The sequence below is a fragment of the Callorhinus ursinus genome, unplaced genomic scaffold, assembly GCF_003265705.2.
Source record: "Callorhinus ursinus isolate GAN/ISIS: 27379988/994484 unplaced genomic scaffold, GSC_fseal_2.0 scaffold42, whole genome shotgun sequence".
Lineage (NCBI taxonomy): Eukaryota > Metazoa > Chordata > Mammalia > Carnivora > Otariidae > Callorhinus > Callorhinus ursinus.
In genome coordinates this window covers 11,531,195-11,547,501 of record NW_027397104.1, presented here as the reverse complement: position 1 = coordinate 11,547,501, position 16,307 = coordinate 11,531,195, and the positions used below count along the sequence as shown (strand labels likewise).

General features: G+C 39.9%; 1 protein-coding gene across 11 annotated transcripts in view; it reads right to left on the bottom strand.

The window, feature by feature from the left end:
• The window catches only part of ELAVL2 (ELAV like RNA binding protein 2), a 163,879-nt gene that overhangs the window by 24,229 nt on the left and 123,343 nt on the right, over positions 1-16,307 (bottom strand). The gene's annotated exons all lie outside the window — the stretch shown is intronic.

The following is a 16,307-nucleotide window of genomic DNA, read 5'->3' as shown; positions in this document are numbered from 1 at the left end:
ATGTTAATGATAGTCCTTACCTCACAAGGATTAAAAGGAAAAATAAAACTATTAACACAGAGCTGGAGAACCGTAATAATGTTTCATCATACCATAAGAATTTCATATATATATAAAATCATAACATAATGATAGCCTCAAACATTTATTAAATGCTTACCATGTGCCAGGCACTGTTCTTGGTATATTTTATATATATACATATTTTAAAGATTTATTTGAGAGAGAGAGAGAGCGCACGCACATGCACACGCACACGGTATGGGGCGGTGGGGAGGTGTGGCAAAAGGAGAGAGGGATCCCAAGCAGACTCCCCACTGAGTGTGGAGCCCTGATGCAGGGCTCGATCTCAGGACCCCAAAATCATGACCTGAGCCAAAATAAAGACACTTAACCAACTGAGCCACCCAGGCGCCCCTTGGTATGTTACATATATTAGGTGAATTGATCCTAGTAGCACGGTATGAAGGCGTATTATCATTACAATTCGTAATTTATGTAAGAAGAAACTCAAATGTAACTATAATCTGAGAGGACACAGATAAGACACATGGGGAGCCATTTGGCACAAGAAAAGATGTATTCACTTTAACAGGAAAAAAAAAAGCTCAAAGAGTAAATAAATAAGACTTCTCCCAAATCCATGGCAGTTATTATCAAAATTAACCCTTACTAATTATTACAATAGTACAATATTCCAAGCATTTTGTAAGACAATGGCAGGGGAGTGTGTTGGAAAGCCCAAAGCCTGGCTGAAGCATGAGGAAAAGGGTGTCTTACTGTCATATATAGGGCCAACATCCTGCATCTTTAAACGGGCTGAAAGAAAAGACCAACTTAATTTTATTTCTCTAATCAAACTGCTGCATATTAAATAATCCTCCCGCCTCCTTATTCTCTCTCATAAAGATCTGTTAGAGCCTAAAGTTGGATGCAAAATGAGAAAACAGGGGAAACAGAGAATCCTCTCCGTTTTGGAGAGACAGAGGTAGAAATACTAAGTGGACTTCAGGGAACAGTGCCTAATTTCAGATTAGGGTTGCAGGTATGCTTCTGAATATGGGATTCCAGTGCCTAACGACTCGATGTGATTTCACAGTAGAAAAAAATAGTAACACTAGCAGGGAGTACTGTGTTTTTTTTCATTTTTGGACACTATCACTAAATATACTAGGAGGATGTTAGAGAAACTTAAAGAAAAAGGGAAATCTCAGTACTTAGTCCTCAATACTCAGATGTGTTTGGGGCTTCCTCCATGCTGCCAGAGCAGCAGACTGCCTCAGCGGCTCCTCCCAGGTAAGAGTACTGCAATTCACTTACAGAGCTTTTATATTACTAGGCTGTAAATTCCTAGAGGGTTGAAACTAATTCTTATCCGTGTGCCTATCTTACAACCCCACCCACCAAGGAGGCCGTCTGATTCCTGCTGACCGAATATTCCATGGCCTCCTGAAGGGGCTCTTTCTGAAGTACCTCTCTGGCAAGATGATTAGAAGGTATGATGCTTGTCCAAATAATCTGGCTTTTTGTGCTTCACTGGAAACAACACAAGTTAAACTGGCTCGCAGAAAAATAGATGTACTCCTTCAATTCTTAGAAAACCATTCTCCAGTAGTAGCTTAAGGGTTCTTTCAAGATTCTGAAGTATGATCAGATGCAATCTCTAACAAAAGCCATACTACCAAAGAAAGGTACAGGTTACAATTTTACCTCCAAAAATAAACTTAAAATATAATTTATGTAGCACTGGACCGTCTAGTAGATCTAAAGCACTGCCAACAGATTAAAATGCTGAGTTAGAAAGTGAAACCGAAAGAAGGTCTCCATGGTACTTGGTAGAAGTAAACTGGAGAGGTTTAATGATAGAAGTAAACAAGCACTGGTTGGTAATGTGTGGAAAAAGAAGGTTCTCAACAAGCCAATTTTGATGGGTTACATATCCTAGGGCTTGAACATAACCTATCTAAGGTTTGAGAGAGGAAAAAAAACACATGAAAGTGATGAAGGACAAAAAGACACAGGCTGATAGACATTACGTAGAAAATCACACATAAAAGGAAAACAATAGTTCAATCTTCATTAACTGTACAAAAGAAAAAGCAGGTAAGTCCTTTATATATCCTTCATTCGACTGTGTCTTCAATAAATAGTAACACCTATCGGGAAGTGTCAGAGTTTCACTTTTGGTTTCGCTTCAGTTGTGAATTTCCCTATCTTTGAGCGTACAGAGCACATCTCCACCATTCCTTATAAGTAATATATAGAAATTTCCTCCTTCAGAAGTTTTAAATAAAAGCTTAAGTATTTTGTGAATTGCTCTGAAGACAAAGATGCCTGCCCTCTGAGAGTAGACCACCAAAGGGGAGAAAAAGGTAACGTACAGTTAAAAAAAAAGAACGCTTTTACAGCCAAATAAAGTCAGTTAAGTAATGACATTGGTACAGGGCAGTATAGGCAGAGAATGACCCAAGGCAGGAGATAAGACTTTGACTTGCATCTTCAAGGATGAGGAGCCCAGGTGAGCAGGATAAGCATCTCTGCAGAACAAAGACAACACTGCAATAGCAAGTTGGGGCAGATTCTGGAGCCCTTAAATGTCACAGTGAAGCTTCTATGAGCAGGGGAGTGACAGTGTACAGAAATATATATACATATACAATATGGTGGCAATTTTCCCATCATAAGCTGGGTGAGAATAGTCAAAATCAGTGTGGCCATTTAAAAAGCTAATTTAAATACCATCTACAATAAGTTCTCTTTTGTTCTATAACTAAAAGAAAAACTGCTTTGCCGCAATGTTGGTTCAGATATCCAAGTCTTCTTTGACCTACTTATACATACAGTAATGAAAATATAATGATCCTATTTCTGTGTGTACACTAAATACTCCACAGAGAAATTTCATCTTGGTACCATTTTTAAATATCTTAAATGAGTCTCACAGGTTACCATGGATCTTTGCAAAACAAGGCAGAGAGGTATCTATGAACAAATGAATTAATCGGCCCAAAATTCATCTCTATAGTTCCTTCTATGAATTAGGTCTTCATTTAAAAAAAGGATAAATGTAAACTATGGGGCTAGGTTTAATCAAATTTTCCTCCCAACTACTTTCAAAGAAGGTTAATACTCGACAGAATCAGCATACTTTATAGTTTCCAGATGTAAGTTTCTTCCAAAAAGTACATGTCACATAAAGGCCTCCGTGCCTCTGGATGTGACGTTCCTTTATGTATATATAATACCTGTCTTCTCGCTCTGCATGATAAACCCTATTTTGTAAAACCCTATCACCTCTGAAACCACTGCAGAGGCCTCTCTTGACAGCCAGTGACATATCCACTCCAATTGCACTGTGCATTCCCTTATCATACATCAGAAAAAAAAAACGGTCGTATAAAGTAAGTGCTGTCTCTCCCTACTACACAATGACATCAAGGACAAGACAATATCTTGTCATATTTTAGCACGGCTCCAACATTTAGCAAAGCTGACTGGTACATACTAGACACTCAAAACGCTTGCAGAATTAAGTACTTCATTACTCACAGATGTTCTCTAAGATTCCCTATCCAAGATTGTACAGTCTTTAAAAAACAATTTGCAATTATTTTTTTAGTATTATATTTGATATCTTTGCCTTGCCCTTGGGGGGGGAGAAGAAAAAAAAGCACATGTACGATGGCCATTAATAACTTTTAAGGCATATGCCCTTCCATACAAACTTGGAAACAAATCACTGACCTTGCAATGATTCCATATAATGTAAAAGCCCCTAAAGGGATAAGACTCTTGAAGATGAAGTAATCATTTTTACTAAGCTTTAATGTTCTTAAAAAAATTATTCCTCAAACATCCAAAGGAAAATTTCTAACAGTATTCCTTCAAACACCTGTTGCAAATGTAAAAACAGTTTGCAACCCATACCTATATTACAACTAAACCACAACAGCCAAGAAGTGTTTTCGAGCCTGTTTTAACCCAACTGTCAGGAATCTAGTGTGTATATGCATGTATGTACACACACATATGCACAAAATGTTAGGAAACCACCTCACTTTCTTTCAAGGAGAGCCTGTCTTTGGTAAACTTTAATGAGTATGAACTAAACACCATTTAAAAAAAAAAAAAAAAGAGTAACAAACATTTTGGATTGCCTATGGCATTTATCTCTCACATAGACCTAGATGAAAATTTGTGTGTGAAACACATATATAACATATGAGAAAAGGAAAAAAAGAAGGATAATAAGATTATTATTATAAATCCTTCCCAGAGCCAAAGAAAGTTTTACCAAATATATTTTATGGACCTGACATAAGTTATACAACTATGAAAAATTTATTCAATAGACAATTTAAAAGGACTAACCCCTGAAATATTACTGAATGTTTTATAACTTCAACCCACCAAGATATTTTTCTCTCAACATGATTAGACATTAGAGAATAATCACAGGGAAAGCTTTTTTAAATGAACTGATTTGCAGGACTAATAGTCTCGTTCAAAGACAATCCCTCATTCTCCAAATATCTATTAGACACCTGAGCTGTATATCCCCCCAAACAGCTTTAACAAAAAGTAATTACTGTATTCCTAAAGCCTTTTGTATGATAGTGTGAAGATCTTACAAAAAGAGGGTTTTTAAACACCGATAACCTTAAATGTACACAAGGAACAGACCGTATCACTGCCATTCATAGACTCCTCCAAAAATTTATTTATTTTAAAGATTTTATTTATTTATTTGACAGAGAGAGAGAGAGAGAGCACAAGCAGGGAGAGCAAGCAGAGGGAGAAGCAGGCTCCCTACCAAGCAAGGATCCCGATGCGGGGCTCGATCCCAGGACCCTGGGACCATGACCTGAGCCGAGGGCAGAAGCTCAACGACTGAGCCACCCAGGCGCCCTCCTCTAAAAATTTAAAGAGAAGCAATATGAGGGGATTAACTACCTTTACCTGGGTTGCAAGACAAAATGCTCTCCTGCTTCAGATGTGCGGAAGCCCCTCACTTTACCTTGAGAATCCAGTCCTGCGGTATTTAATTACACTGTCGGGAGCACTGAATGGTCTGGCACTGTGCCCTTTCCCTGGGTCTCGCTGATTGATAGCATCAATAACATTCACTGGCTGTAATTAAACCGCCAAACTGTACCCCCTTTGCCACTTGGTAGATCAATGTTCTTTAATACTCAAAGGACAAAGTACAAAGGTGAGAGGGGTGTTTTTAGCCCTCACCTTCACAGTTCATTTGACTTTGTACACCAGAGCAGTATGCAGACAATGCATATTTCACAATTCCCCCAAGACACTGGTTAATGAAGAACACTATGGAAAATCCTGTAAGTTGGTGACAATTACTTATTAACCCATTTTTGCAAATCTGAGAACAGAGACATTCTAAGCCTTCTGGTGACAGTATGCCTGCTTTCACATAGCTTTGGGAAAAAATTCAATTTATAGGTCAAAAGGTTTCTAAATTAAGGTGACAGAGAGTAAAGAGGTTTTTTTTTTTCTTTAAATATTTATAACATGCTATGTTGTGGGAGTTTTTATGATAATTGAGCAAATTCCCATTTATTCAAACCATGACTAGAAAAGTTCAAACATCCAGATACTGGGGAGGGGGAGAAGAGGGGTGTGGTTGGGAGCCTATAAATAGGAAATAAATTTTTATTGCATCTTAAAAGCAACTTCCATATTCTAAGGATTCACAACCATGTTGAATCATATAATTCAACTCCCAATTTCTAAACTAATATGAAATATCCATTTTAAATAAATGGGCCCCAGAAGAACCATGCTGCAAATTCCCTACTCTCAGAATCAAATATTAAATGACGTTTATGTACTTGTAATGCTAAGAGTATTTAATGACACCGAAATGCTCTGAAAATGAGTATTCTGTGTGTGTGTGTGTGTGTGTGTGTGTGTGTGTGTGAGAGAGAGAGAGAGAGAGAGAGAGAGAGAGAGAGAGAATGTATTATTTAGGTAAGTCCAGCATTATATTCAATAAAAGTATGCCTGTTAACCACAAGTATTCCAGATAGTTTGATAGAACCCACAAATGAAAATCTTATTTACATGTGGATTTGTTTTGAGACAAGCACCACAGACCCATCCAAGTTCAAATCATTAAGGTCCACCAAACAATGTTTCTCGTGTCAGACCACCACCTATTAATAATCACCTGTAGTGGTTGGTTAAAATACAACCTTTGTTCTCAGATGCAGTAAGTTTTGATCGGGATCTAGAAATATGCATTTTATCAACCACCCTACCCCAGGGATTCTGATGAACATTAATATTTTGGCAGTCCCTTATGTAGAGGGACTTTAAATAGGTAATCCTCAAATTCTGGGGGCATATTTGGGATTCCTAGAAATTAGCTCTCCTCCTTGTCACCCATCAATGTTGGTTTTCAAATGAGTAAGAAATTCACAGGTAGCTTGAAAGTAAAGTACATATGAATATAAATCCCCAGCAAATACAAAAATATAAAAGTAAAACAAAGCACATAAAACTCATCCCAAGGTATTTCCAAAAATCTGCCTGGCTAGCTGGGGCTCAGCTGGATCAGGGAGCTCATCAGCCTGGCTGGTCTGTGCAAAAGGCTGCTGTGCTTAATTCTAGGAGGTCAGTCAGAGCCACTCTCAGTGACTCCAGAAATCTTTCTAGGAATATGAACAGGGTCGTTTGGGTGAAACAAGTGGGAATAGTCAAATTTCTAAATAGTCATTTAACAAAATTTGTGGAAATGAAAGCATATTCTGAATGATCGGTTTTTCCAGGACCACGCAGGCACTCTGCTTTCCCTTGCTTTTCCCACTGCTCACCTGAGGGTCAGTGAGGGTCACTTCAAGACTCATTAGCAACCCCAGAACCTATGCAAGAAGGATTACACTTCCCATTCCCGTGGGAGGAGGTAACCTTATACTAATGACCAAAAAATAGAGCACATTAGCATGATTTATTGATTTTTTTCACAACCTACTTCTCTATAGAACAAGGTAACTACAATAGTTATTTTTGTTTTTGTTTTTTTAAGATTTTATTTATTTGACAGAGAGAGACACAGCGAGAGAGGGAACACAAGCAAGGGGAGTGGGAGAGGGAGAAGCAGGCTTCCCGCGGAGCAGGGAGCCCGACGCGGGGCTCGATCCCAGGACCCTGGGACCATGACCTGAGCCGAAGGCAGACGCTTAACGACTGAGCCACCCAGGCGCCCCTACAATAGTTTAAATATCCAACAAAATTAAACCAACGAAGTAGACAGAGTGACTACTTTCTTCAGAGTAAAAGTAGCTTTTCAATTACTCCCCAGCTAGATTTCTAAAATACCACTTTAATACAGAAAAGACTGAAAATCTTTTCTTGCTGAAAGTCACAGGCCAACACCAAATACTTTTCTACCTCCAGATGTTAAATAACACGTTTCACAACAATTGTGCGGTCAGTACCATCCCCACCCCCCCATTTTACAAATGAGGAAGCTAGACCAGGAGAGCGAGAGCAGGACATAAATCCAGGACTTAGGGCTCGAGGTCTTGATGCAGCATTCAAAGGAGCCCTTCTCGCTTGGGGCGGGGGGGGCACACACGTAGCAGGCTACCTATACCGTTTTCAAAACACAGCCCACTTTCCCTGCTTAACTATAAATAGTAGGTCAAGACACTTCCCAAAGAAAAACCCCCACCAGTCAGATGTGGTGCTTGTAGCTCAGAAATGATGCTAAGGACAAGCACAGGAAAATCTAGCAGAGGTGGGAGGAAAAGAAATGGACCACACGTGCTCTTGAAAAGACTGCACAAACTGAGTAACAAATGCACTTTAACTTTCAAACGTGCATCTAAGACTTGCAAGAACCTACCAGAAAAACATTCCTGAATGGGTCGTGTCCTATAGAACAGAGATCTGGAGAGTTACTCAATAATTCTTTTACTCTCCAGTTACCATCAAAATACTTAAATCTATGTGAACTTGCCCATCTGCTAAAAAGGACCCCCAGACATGGGTGTTCCTCGCAAGCTGGAGATGTGGCTCTCTCCAGCACTCAGCCCAAAAGAGCAGTGTTTCCACAGCCAAGAAGAGCTCCACTTCTCACACCTAACAGAGATCTGATCCAGAAAGTCTCAAGACAGGAAAAGACACAAATTAAGGTGCCCAAGAGAATATTCCATTTGTTTGTAGTGGTATCTGTAACCTATTTCTAAGGAAAACACCTGAATATCAGTAATATGAGATGGAAAGAAAATAATAAAAAGCCACCAGCATTACCCAGCATGACCTTACATTTCTGTTCCTAGTGGTGCTGTTAGCTGCACTGTGTTTTGAGCAAGTCCCTTAACCTGAGCTGCATTTCATTGGTTAAAGGGAGTATTTGCCTGTTGGTTAAGCATCTGCCTTTGGCTCAGGTCATGATCTGGGGGTCCTGGGATTGAGCCCCACGTGGGCTCCCCACTCAGTGGGAAGTCTGCTTCTCCCTCTACATCTCCCCCCTACCCCACCCCACCACTCGTGCTCTCACTAAATAAATAAATCTTTAAAAACGGGGAGGGGGGGAATTTGCCTACAAGAGACTATTGTCTTTGCATAAATCCAGACAAGTAGAAGGATAAAAGTCCTATGCAACTACTACAAAAAGTAGATAAAGAAATTAAGGGACTCTTCTTCAGAAGTTAGCACACCTATCTTAACCTCTCAAGCTAACTTTGTAGAACAGACAGAAGCCACCCAACTACCTGGTAATACTTCTCCCAAGTCACAAATGAAAGGCCACAAGCCCTACCCTACCCTTAAAGAGCAGTAGAAAAGATAAGCAGACAAGTGTTAACAGTGCCTAGTAGAAATGGCTTTGCTGATACACATCTATGAAACAGGCAGGAAAAGTAGAGGCTTGGATAATAAAATGATCCATAAACTCCTTCCTAAGAAAGATGGGTTCAGTCAACTGCTGAGACTCTCCCACCATCCCCCTGTCCTGTGGTTCACAAGCAGGGACGGGCAGGAAGCAAGCGGAGACACTGCTACTGGAAACCCTCCTCCTCACCTATCGCTCTGTGCGGGCTCAGCCTCTGCTCTAGCAACCATGAAAAAAGTATCTACAGAAAAGCCATTTGGATAACGCCAAGTTATTGCCCTCTGGGAGTTTTCAAATGCCTCATTTCCACTATGAAGGGAGCTTGGAAGGAGCAGGAGTAACACTAGCAGGCCTGAGCTGGGACAATGAAGTTCTGGACTAGGCTAGACCACCTACCCACACTCTCTAGGCCACCCAAGGTAAGTAACAACCTATGGTGCTTTTTATAGTTAAAAAAAAAAAGCTCACAATGGAGTATTCTGCAAACACATGAAGGGCATTATACAAATAATACCTTATTTAAAAAATCTTATTCCTCATTTCAAATGAGGACTATGTAAACTGGACTCAATATAGATATAAGAACTTTATTTAAATGCATTGAAGAGGTTCTGATAATCTAATGTAGCAATATACTGGTAAAACTTGGCACATGGCTCTAGAAAGTTCCAGACCACGGGTTAAAAATGAAGTTACTATACATTCAGACTTTATTTTTAAAAAGGCAAAGAAATTATTCACTCAGCTTCCATTCTCACTTCCACTCCTGGTATGTACTTTTTCCACTTTTTTTGTCCCTCCACAAACGAAAGTCTGGCCAGCCAAATAGCAATTTAGGTTAACATCTCAGAAGCTGTCAGTTAATTTGAGGCCTGTCCTTCAGACTATTACTTTCAAATTTTCCACATCTGGTCAAGGTAAAAGGTAAATGATGATCCATATGCAGCAGTGCTGAAATGTGGGGTACTTTATAGGAGATGCTTGGTAAGTTTGTGAAGTCCACACTTCTACAAACATCTATACTTTGTACCTGCACAGAAAACAAAATCAACTACACAAGCCAAAAGAACACTGGGGTAAGCCTGAGCATCTCAGAGAGACATGGGGTTTGTACCAAACAGACCTTCCCTTCCTCACAAATACTTAAGTCCAATCCATCACTGCCCTGCTCAAAACTCTGGTGTTCTCCCTCACCTACAATATAAAACCTTGGCATGGCACACCTGCCTTTTTAAATCCCCCAATGCTCTCTGGCTCCTTTCTGCATTACCCCCCCCCCCCCCCCCCGCTTACTGTTCTAATTCTATGTGGTTCCCATACCATCTGCTTTCAAACTTCCCTACAAAAGCATAAGCTCTCAGCATTATTGCTATTATGAACCCACTTGTCTCAAACACCCCAAAATGGTGCTGCAGATATTCTAACAGAGCACCTACCAGGTGGCAAGCCTAACCGCGCTTACATTTTGGCTTCCATGCCCTTTCCTTCCTACACCGAAGAGCCAATGATTTATGCAGCATTTCCTAACGGTCAGAATTGAATTTTATAAAAGAACAGTTTACAATGGTAAGGGAGAACCAATGCCCTCCCTGGTAATTCTGTACCAAAAACAGGGTTGAGCAGTTTCCCAGCACAAATTTTACTAGAGCGGATAAACTTTCAACAACGGCAAAGAGAAACAGTTAAAACTGTTGTCTCTTCAGGATGGGGTGCTGCATTTCACCACTAACTAAATCATTCCATGATAACCACGAGTTCATTAAATATTTATTAAATAGTTACAGCCTTTCTTAAAATGCAATTTGGCAGACCATGGAAAGAAAAAAAAAAAGACGCAGGTAATAAACATTCTCAGTGATGAATAAATTAATTTTACAGATAAAATGGAAACTTAAATGATTAAAAGACTTGTCCAAGATCACACAATGTCAGGGAGACTAAAATTTCAGAAATGTAGTTCTGTATTCCTTCTGTATTATTAAGGATATAGTTCCATAGGAAGAAATTTTTGTGACCTTGGGTTAGGCAAGGGTGTATCATCATTCAACACCAAAAGCATGATTTATTAAAAGAACAAATTCATAAATTAGACCTGGTCAAAATTTAAAACTTTTGTTCTTTAAAAATCTGTTAATAAAATGAAAAGACAAATAAAAAAAAAATAAGGAGTATAGTTCATGCTAAACACACAAAAGTCTGTGAATATGACTGTTACTGGGAAAAGAACAGGCTAGTGAGGAAAAGATATAAACTAACAAATAATTTAAAGCAACACAATGGCTCAGAATAACGGTTTATTAGCTTTACTTAATTGTTCTCTAACAAACTGAACACTTTAAGAAATACACTATTTTTAATTAGTATTCCAATTTTTATAACAGTTTTTCCAGATGATCTTAAATAGTTTGGTTAATATGAGAAATTTCACATCAACATGTATCAATTAATAACTTTTAAGCAAAGGTGAAATTTAGGCTGGTTTATGTCTGAATGATTTAAAAAAAAAATGTTTAATCGAAACCAAATTTAGGCAGTTTTTCCATGCTGGCAGTATTTCCAAACAGGGATTTTTCTTCTTCAGTGGGGCAGAGAAGCCATGAATTTCTCGGGGTACCTATCAGTAATAACAAAAAAAACTTCTATTCCTTGAGATAAAACCTCCCACTTTCAGATAAAACAAACCCACTTTTGGGAATAACAAAGATTCCTACACTCCTTATAGAAGAGGGGGAGAAGTTGGGAGTGATGCTGGGAGGAAAGACTTCCATTACCTATTCACGGTATTTGATGGGAGGGAGGGGAAGGGAGCATATAAGATTTTTTGGAAATATTCAATATTTTACTCCACTAATTATGAATTTAAGTCTTATACCATTAACCTAGGCAAAAAATACACTTTCCCTTGGGGGGCGGGAAGGAGTTATTAGCTTGAAGCCATACATGTTTCAAATACCAATTTAGATTTTATCAGTACTTGAGACCCCTAAAAACAAGCAAAGAACATGACCACAAAATGAAGGGTTCCCATGGGGACCAGCAGGCTCTTGATGAGATTCCCCAGCCAGTATACAGTTTTTGACACTGTCATGAGGAGATTCCCAACCCCCACACCTGAATTGTGCATATACTACCTTTTCACTACCCTCCCTGATATAAGAAGTTAAGAACATCTCGTATTCTTTACACTGTATTTACCATCTCAGTATCGGGGACAACGTAGGCAGGCTTTAGCATGACTGCCTCCCGTGAAGCTCAGAGATGGTGTGACATCACCAGCAAGGTAAGCTGCCAAAACATCGACCTAATCAGGGAAAAATGGGATCCTTAGGAGAAGACAATAACCACTTTGGAACTTTAACCTATGAATGCTATTTATAATAAATATCTTTCTAACATAAGGTGAACATACTAAGTTTTTCTAATTTCTAAGCCATACTTTTTAAAAAGTGAAGATGATATGAACTACTTTTTATACTCTGAATGCTGAACTATCATCCAGCATGCTAAGAATTATCCACAAGATTATCAAGGTAAAAGATGAAAACAAACTGAACTTTGCATGCAAAAATGCCAAACAGAGAACCCACCTATTCAGAAAAGGTATGTTTTGGTGTTCCTATGTGCTAGGTCTTAGACTTGCTATCATGAACTAACTGGAAAGCATATTAAAAAGCAGATTCCTACATCTCACCTCTGGTCACTGATCCAGTAGTTCTGAAGTGGGCCCAAGAACCTACATTTCTAACTCACTTCTCCTGGTGATTCTGATGCAACCAACTTTAGGAATAACTGCTTTAGGATTTAGCAGCGCCTGAGGGACTTTGCTTCACTCACTGCAGAAATACTGAACATCTGTCATTTATTCAACACACCATCCATCTATTGCACAAAACCCTACTGGGCTAATGCTATTAGGAAGCCCCAGGAGAAACTGCTAAATAAACCACCTTTCACAGCACTTGATTCACTGTTTCAATATTCCAATTCCTAGAAATTCTACCAAATGCATACTAAATGCTAGGTGGCTTGGAAGACAACTTGAGGAGCACACAGACATTTGAATACTCACATATGATGTATGTACTAATTAGTCTACTGCAGCTTTCTAAAGGGAAAGAGTTTTGCCACATTAAATATAAGAGTTTTAAGAGCCTGGTCTTAGCCAAACTCTTTGAGCACTAAGGTCTCAACTCTCTTATTGGGGGCAGCGGCTGAAGGAAGAACTTCAGATGGGCTCCCATAAATTCTATTCAACTAAAGCAGTGTGAAAAGGTATGCCAGGAAGCGAGACCTACAGGGGCATTATGTGCAGAGCCTGAAAAGATCAGCTTGCCAGGGAAGAGCCAGGCTGACTACCACACAAAGTAGTAATAATACTGGGTCAACTCCAAAGTTGACTCAAATGATATGATAAAAGAGTAGGGAAATACAAGAGAAGTTTGAGTGAGAAGCAACATGAGGAGAGTAGTGTCTATGTAAGCTTAGCCCAACAGCCACTGCCGGGATGGACAGCAAGAAAGGTAAAAAGGCTAATTTATGGAACGGTATCCCAGAGAATGGAATGGTTTAAATGGAGCTTCCAAAAGGTACTTGAAGCAGCAAACATGAAGAAAAAACTGGCTCAAGATGTTGCCTAAGAATACAAAACATGTCTCAGTGAAAATAAGAGGAAATAAAAAACATACAAAGAACAAACAGACAAAAATGGTGCTGTGTAGTTTTGGAAAATGGTCTTCTTTGCCTCTCAGAGAAATCTGGGCCAAATTGAGGATACCAGCTGTTATCTGATATTTTTACAGGAACCGAATGGGGGCGGGGAAAGAAGTAGCCTGCTGCTTCCCCACCACTCCCACCCCCATTTCAGAAAATCAGAAGAGAAGTAGCAGATGTCACAGTTTAAAAGCCACAAGGCATTACTGTCCTTTCTTCCACATACTCTGCCCAAGCAGCTGGGCCCTGAAGAGAAAGCTGGGCAATGGGCAGGGAGGAAGCAGCTGTCATCAATGGACTCCTTGCAGGCCATGGAAATTTACTCTGGCGACCCATTTCCCCTGCATTTCTGCCTCTTGTGGACATTATTACAAAAGAACTTATAGCAAAAGAACTGACTCACTAGAATGAAATAAGAGTGGCTATTTCTGGAATGGAGAAAAGGGTATGTTGTGGTGTGAGCCATCCCAACCACCTATTCCAATTTCATCTTAACCACAACTCAGGACCTCAACACTAAGATAAATTAGCAGCAATTCTGGAAATCAATTTAACATGGGGAGGCCTGCAAAAGTCCTCAGGAGTACAGAGAGCACAGAAAACAAACTGAAGATAACTGGATATTAGAGGGGTTTTTTTTTTTAACAGCATTTGTTATTACTTAATAGTAACAGTGCTTAATAGTACTAATAAAACAGGGCGCCTGGGTGGCTCAGTCGTTAAGCATCTGCCTTCAGCTCAGGTCATGATCCCAGGGTCCTGGGATTGAGCCCCGCATCGGGTTCCCTGCTCAGCGGGAAGCCTGCTTCTCCCTCTCCCTCTGCCCCTGCTTGTGTTCCCTCTCTCGCTGTGTCTCTCTGTCAAATAAATAAAATCTTAAAAAAAAAAAAAAAACAGTACTAGTAAAAGGTTAACCTTTGTGACACAAAAAATGTGCAGAGAAGTATAGAAATTAGAAAAAGCAATTCAGATTAAAAAACCAAGTCCTTGTGGGGTGCCTGGGTGGCTCAGTCGTTAAGCGTCTGCCTTCGGCTCAGGTCATGATCCCGGGATCCTGGGATTGAGCCCCGCATCGGGCTCCCTGCTCAGTGGGAAGCCTGCTTCTCTCTCTCCCACTCCCCCTGCTTGTGTTTCCTCTCTCGCTGTGCCTCTCTCTCTTAAAAAAAAAAAAATTGAGGGGGAAAAATTAGATTTCTAATACAGTCTATGATCACAAGGACTTTTTTTTTTTTAAGATTTTATTTATTTATTTGACAGAGAGGAGATAGTGAGAGCAGGAACACAAGCAGGGGGAGTGGGAGCAGGAGAAGCAGGCTTCCCGCTGAGCAGGGAGCCCCATGCCGGGCTCAATCCCAGGACCCTGGGATCATGACCTGCGCCGAAGGCAGATGCTTAACGACTGAGCCACCCAGGCACCCCTTGCCCCCTCAAATTTTGGTAGCACAATAACCAGCTCATTTTCTGGCTAAAGAGTGAATTTTTTCAAAGGACATCTTCTTAATCAACAAATATGTAGAATTCTTGGACATCTTACATCCAAATATATTTGGGAGCCCCCCATACAGTTCCCTTTAGATGAGACAGAGCTGGGAGGCATTGCCTATGGGCCAATAAATATAAAGAATGAGATGTCAAAACTATCCAGAGCTAATGAATTACCGTAGCTGACAATTCTGAGAGAAGCAACTTTTAAGCACAGAGATGACACTGCATTTCCAGATTTCTGAAAAAATGAGCAGAAATCTTCTAGACAAGTCTCTAAGCAAGATGGATGCCACAGTCAGCCTTGACTAACTTCCCCTCACCACTTCAGGCTACAGTCTGAGCTGACTTCTTAAATCAAGGGTGGAAAATAGGTTCCAACTTGAGTCAACTGATAGAGGTTGTCTGGAACACTATTTTGAAAAATATTTGGGAGCCACATCTAGACTCAGTGAGAAAGACTGCCATGATTGATCGGCAATATCTGCACTGGGCAGGAGAGGCAAAATTGATGGCACGTGCACTAAGCATTTGCCAGAAGCAACATCCCTTTTATTTTCTAAAAAGAAATCTATACTGCAAATTGTATTTACCTCTTATCCAGACACAATCTATGTCGGCATTCCAAAAATTCAAAAAAGCTGGAAAATACCCACAAATTACCGACCAATTGTCTTGAAAAACATAACAGGAAAAATAACCTGTGTGGCATGTAAGCAGGTCCAGTCAGTCTCCTCAAAGTTAGAGCAGGGTCAGAACAGAGCCGAAGGACCACATCCAGCTTCCCAGCTGTTTTTTATGATCCAGGAGCTAAGAATGATTTTTACATTTTTAAATGACTGGGACAAAAGAAAAAGACTATTTTGTGACACATGAATAGGACATGAAATTCAAGTTTCAGCTTCCATAAATAAAGTCTTCTAAGATCACAGTCGCATCCATTCATTCCCGTAGTTACTGGCTATGGCTGCTTCAAGCTATAAGGGCAGAGCTGAGAAGTCATGACAGAGACTGCATGGCCCACAAAGCCTAACGTATTTACTACTTGGCCCTTTACAGAACAAGTCTGCCAAGCCCTAGGCTCAAAGAACTGGTCAAAGGTTTCCTCAAGCTAGACTTCTCCAAAGGAAGGAGATGTAATTCAGCAGGCTTCATAGAGTACTTAGCACAGAAAATTGCTGCCGTCCGCCCCTCCCCTTAATACAGGAGTGATTACATAAAATGCTCGTGAACAGTTTTCCCCCATCATGCAACA